General features: G+C 50.6%; 1 protein-coding gene across 2 annotated transcripts in view; it reads right to left on the reverse strand.

The window, feature by feature from the left end:
- RBM18 (RNA binding motif protein 18) overlaps positions 1–5,983 on the reverse strand; it is a 53,255-nt gene that overhangs the window by 47,148 nt on the left and 124 nt on the right. The window contains exon 1 of one of the 2 annotated variants that reach the window (XM_069748536.1): positions 5,803–5,895. The exons of the other annotated variant lie outside the window; for it this stretch is intronic. The gene's annotated coding sequence lies outside the window, so the exon portion shown is untranslated. Of the gene's footprint in view, positions 1–5,802; positions 5,896–5,983 lie in introns of those variants that run through there. 2 annotated transcript variants of the gene reach the window in all.

The raw sequence follows: 5,983 nt of genomic DNA on the forward strand, positions 1-5,983 counted from the left end.
ACACAAGTGTAATGTATATCTGAGGAGGCACCTTTAGGACCCAGACACACGAATGTAATATATATCTGCGGAGGCATCATCAGGACCCAGACACATGAGTGTAATGTGTATCTGAGGAGGTATCATCAGGACCCAGACACATGAGTGTAATGTGTATCTGAAGAGGTATCATCAGGACCCAGACACACAAGTGTAATGTGTATCTGAGGAGGTACCATCAGGACCCAGACACACGAGTGTAATGTGTATCTGCGGAGGCATCATCAGGACCCAGACACACGAGTGTAATGTGTATCTGCGGAGGCATCATCAGGACCCAGACACACGAGTGTAATGTGTATCTGCGGAGGCATCATCAGGACCCAGACACAAGAATGTAATGTGTATCTGCGGAGGCATCATCAGGACCCAGACACAAGAGTGTAATGTATATCTGCGGAGGCATCATCAGGACCCAGACACACAAGTGTAATGTATATCTGCGGAGGCATCATCAGGACCCAGACACATGAGTGTAATGTGTATCTGCGGAGGCATCATCAAATGTGTATCTGCGGAGGCATCATCAGGACCCAGACACACAAGTGTAATGTATATCTGAGGAGGCACCTTTAGGACCCAGACACACGAATGTAATATATATCTGCGGAGGCATCATCAGGACCCAGACACAAGAGTGTAATGTGTATCTGTGGAGGCATCATCAGGACCCAGACACAAGAATGTAATGTGTATCTGCGGAGGCATCATCAGGACCCAGACACACAAGTGTAATGTATATCTGCGGAGGCATCATCAGGACCCAGACACATGAGTGTAATGTGTATCTGCGGAGGCATCATCAGGACCCAGACACACAAGTGTAATGTATATCTGAGGAGGCACCTTTAGGACCCAGACACACGAATGTAATATATATCTGCGGAGGCATCATCAGGACCCAGACACAAGAGTGTAATGTGTATCTGCAGAGGCATCATCAGGACCCAGACACAAGAATGTAATGTGTATCTGCGGAGGCATCATCAGGACCCAGACACACAAGTGTAATGTATATCTGCGGAGGCATCATCAGGACCCAGACACATGAGTGTAATGTGTATCTGCGGAGGCATCATCAGGACCCAGACACACAAGTGTAATGTATATCTGAGGAGGCACCTTTAGGACCCAGACACACGAATGTAATATATATCTGCGGAGGCATCATCAGGACCCAGACACAAGAGTGTAATGTGTATCTGCGGAGGTATCATCAGGACCCAGACACATGAGTATAATGTATATCTGCGGAGGCATCATCAGGACCCAGACAAATGAGTGTAATGTGTATCTGCGGAGGTATCATCAGGACCCAGACACACGAGTGTATGGTGTACCTGCGGAGGTATCATCAGGACCCAGACACATGAGTATAATGTATATCTGCGGAGGCATCATCAGGACCCAGACAAATGAGTGTAATGTGTATCTGCGGAGGCATCATCAGGACCCAGACACAACAGTGTAATTTATATCTGCAGAAGCATCAGGACCCAGACACAAGAGTATAATTTATATCTGCGGAGGCATCATCAGAACCCAGACACACAAGTGTAATATATATCTGCGGAGGCATCATCAGGACCCAGACACACGAGTGTAAAGTACATCTGCGGAGGCATCATCAAGACCCAGACACACGAGTGTAATATAGATCTGTGGAGGTATCATCAGGACCCACACAAGTGTAATGTATATCTGCGGAGGTATCATCAGAACCGAGACACACAAGTATAATATATATCTGCGGAGGCATAATCAGGACCCAAACACAAGAGTGTAATATAGATCTGTGGAGGTATCATCAGGAACAATACACACGAGTGTAATGTGTATCTGCGGAGGTATCATCAGGACCCAGACACACGAGTGTAATACATATCTGTGGAGTAATCATCAGGAACCAGACACACAAGTGTAGTGTATGTCTGCGGAGGTATCATCAGGACCCAAACACAAGAGTGTGATATATATCTGTGGAGGTATCATCAGGAACAATACACACTAGTGTAATGTATGTCTGCGGAGGTATCATCAGGACCCAAACACAAGAGTGTAATATATATCTGCAGAGGTATCATCAGGACCCAGACACACAATTGTAATGTATATCTGCAGAGGTATCATCAGAACCGAGACACACAAGTGTAATGTATGTCTGCGGAGGCATCATCAGGACCAAGACACAAGAGTTAATGTATATCTGCAGAGGCATCATCAGGACCCAGACACACAAGTGTAATGTATATCTGAGGAGGCACCTTTAGGACCCAGACACACGAATGTAATATATATCTGCGGAGGCATCATCAGGACCCAGACACACAAGTGTAATGTGTATCTGCTGAGCTATCATTTGTGTCATAAAAGGGTAGTCCAGCTTATGGCACACAAATAGTGGAAAAGGAGAATAGGGCGACCTCCAAAGAAAAAAAAAAGTTTAAAAACTTAGGTAAAGGGAACATCTTTAGTACACGGACTTAGCCCATAAGTAGTCCGATACATTTCTTAGTCCTCCAACGACCGCCAGAGAAGGAAGGGATAGCTACATTAGCTTCAAAAAAGGAAGCAAAATAACTCTCAAATCATCCAGATGGGTTGGAAACAGGTAAAGGAGAAGAAATGGTGAACCAACACACGCGAAGACTGACAAAGTGTCCAGAAAATTGGGATACCATCCGTACAGAGGTAATGTTGGTGAAGAAAATCTCTACCCTCTAATTTTTAGGATTGGAGTGGGTGGACATAGCTTGGGTTTACACAGTAAGGATGAAACAGGCGTCCCTGACAAGTGCTTCTTTGGGTTGGACAGAAGAAAATCCAATGTGTAAAGCAGTAGGGGAAGGCATCATACAATCCTGCCCAAAAATGCATGCAGAAGTCCAAACACCACAGACGGGTATCGAAGTCTTATATGATATGAAGTGAAAGCAGCAAAGCTTGAGTTTTTCACTGATAAACCTAACTGGGCTCCTAAGGTTGTCAGACTGAAAGGGGCAAAGCCAACTTGGTTCTGCCATACTATGATTCCCAAAACCTGATTCAGATGTGAGGTCAATTTTTTTTTAACCTAAAAAGTTTAACATTTATTTTGAAGAGGGATGGAGGAATCCCAAAAATTGACCCATTTCAAGGGGCTCTTATCAGGCTAAGGGATCACAGAAATAAAAGCTAAAGCTGTGGTCAGATTCGGGCAGGTGACAAAAATATATTAAAGAAAGCCGTCAGGTGTGGTGCTAAAATGTGAGGGGCTGGGAACCAGGTCTTTTGCTAGAGTTAGAGGGTTATTTACAAAATATTGCGTTTTGAGTGGGGTGGTGGTGGACATGCTCGAACTCGGCTCCACTCATTGTCTATGGCAGCGTTTCACCAACTTCAGTCTTTGTTCCCCTTCTCCAACATGTCAGGTTTTCAGGATTTCCTTAGTATTGCACAGGTGATGGAAATATTATAAAGGCATCTGAAATTGCCAAAGGTTTTCTCAACTTTGCAACACTAAGGAAATCCTGAAAACATCTTTTGGAGGCCATGAGGACTGGAGTTTAGGAAACACTTGTCTACTGAACTGACAGAACTAGCTGAGCGCTGTAGTCTGCTTTCTCCTGCAGTCCCATACACAATGAATGTGGCTACACTACATTCGAGATGGGACTCTGCAGGGCCTGGTTTCCACGACCCCATCTATGGACTGCAGGAGATCCCAGTGGTGGTCAGATCTCCAAGAACAGCAAGATGTCTTCTAATCTCCTTTAAAAAAAAAATACTTGAAGGGTTGCCCACTACCTAGACAACTTTTTTTTAAATGAAGTAGTCTCACTTCTAAAATAAAAGCACCATATACCCACCTCCCTTGTTATGCAGGGTTCACCTACCATCACGATGTCACACAAACCCCGAGAGACCTGGTGCAGACATCGCTGGAATGGCGCCGGTGTGGGAGGAGAGTATAGGTGACTTATTTTTCAACGGGAGCTACTTCATTTAAAAAGGGGTTGTCCAGATAGTGCACAATCCCTTAAAAGGGAACCTGTCACTACATTCATGCGGTCCGAATAACAGAAAGCAGCGGTTCATAGAAAATGTAATGTGAAAAGTTGGCTGGGGACTAGAGGGAGAGACCTCCTGCCCCACTCAACGACAAGCTATGGACACACACAGGAGACGTCCGTCAATCAACTGGAGCAGTGTTGGGAGAAACCGGCCGGAGGTGGCGCCAGGACTGACAGTATGAATGTCATCACACATCATACAGAAGAACACACAACTATCAGCAATTAGATATGCTGTGAAAGAGTTTTAGGCAGAGGATGCTACAAAGTAAGAATGTGCAATAAAAAAATAGAAATGTTAATTGTTCATTTTCTAATAATTAACAAATTGCAAAGCCTGGCTTCCCCCTTGCCTGGGCAACCTCCTGCCTGGTCCCCCTAGTCTGGTCCCCCTAGCCCGGGCAACCTCCTGCCTGGTCCCCCTAGCCCGGGCTCCCTCCTGACTGGTCCACCTAGTCTGGTCCCCCTAGCCCGGGCAACCTCTTGCCTGGTCCCCCTAGCCCGGGCAACCTCCTGCCTGGTCCCCCTAGCCCGGGCTCCCTCCTGCCTGGTCCACCTAGTCTGGTCCCCCTAGCCCGGGCAACCTCCTGCCTGGTCCCCCTAGCCCAGGCTCCCTCCTGCAGGTCCCCCTAGCCCGGGCTCCCTCCTGCCTGGTCCCCGTAGCTCGGGCTTCCCCCCTGCCTGGTCCCCCTAGCCCGGGCTCCCTCCTGACTGGTCCCCCTAGCCCGGGCTCCCTCCTGACTGGTCCCCCTAGCCCGGGCTCCCTCCTGACTGGTCCCCCTAGCCCGGGCTCCCTCCTGAGTGGTCCCCCTAGCCCGGGCTTCCCCCCTGGCTGGTCCCCCAAACCTGGCTTCCCTCCTGGTCCTGGTCCCCCTAGCTTCCCCCTGACTGGTCCCCCTAGCCTGGCTTCCCCGGTCCTGGTCCCCCAAACCTGGCTTCCCTCCTGACTGGTCCCCCTAGCCTGGCTTTCCCCCTGACTGGTCCCCCTAGCCTGGCTTCCCCCCTGACTGGTCCCCCTAGCCTGGCTTCCCCCCTGACTGGTCCCCCTAGCCTAGCTTCCCCCCTGACTGGTCCCCCTAGCCTGGCTTCCCCCCTGACTGGTCCCCCTAGCCTGGCTTCCCCCCTGACTGGTCCCCCTAGCCTGGCTTCCCCCCCTGACTGGTCCCCCTAGCCTGGCTTCCCCCCTGACTGGTCCCCCTAGCCTAGCTTCCCCCCCTGACTGGTCCCCCTAGCCTGGCTTCCCTTCTGACTGGTCCCCCTAGCCTGGCTTCCCCCCTGACTGGTCCCCCTAGCCTAGCTTCCCCCCCTGACTGGTCCCCCTAGCCTGGCTTCCCCCCTGACTGGTCCCCCTAGCCTGGCTTCCCCCCCTGACTGGTCCCCCTAGCCTGGCTTCCCTTCTGACTGGTCCCCCTAGCCTGGCTTCCCCCCTGACTGGTCCCCCTAGCCTAGCTTCCCCCCCTGACTGGTCCCCCTAGCCTGGCTTCCCTTCTGACTGGTCCCCCTAGCCTGGCCCCGGGTCCTGTCCCCCCTGCCTCTTCTGCGCAGACTCCGGCACTGACTGCTCAGAGGCCACTGACACCAGGGATGGATGTTGTGGTGTGCGGGCGCCCCCTGCTGGTCAGTCCAGCTGAACTACACGTTATTACCGGAGCACTGCCTTACACCGGGGTAACCGCTCGTTGTGTAATTCCCTCACATTCCTATCACCTACCACAGCCCAGAGGTCCTCACGGTAACAGCAGTTTCCATATTCCCCATCACAGCCCCCGTTACTGGCGGTGTCACAGACATGTCCCCGGTACCGTTCTGCCCGGGGGAGCGCACTACGCCGGAGCGGCTTCCTATTCTCCCGCTACATACAAGCCCCCGCTCCGTATCCGTCCCATAGTTAC

This window comes from Ranitomeya imitator, chromosome 2, assembly GCF_032444005.1.
Source record: "Ranitomeya imitator isolate aRanImi1 chromosome 2, aRanImi1.pri, whole genome shotgun sequence".
In the NCBI taxonomy this organism is placed as follows: Eukaryota; Metazoa; Chordata; class Amphibia; order Anura; family Dendrobatidae; genus Ranitomeya; species Ranitomeya imitator.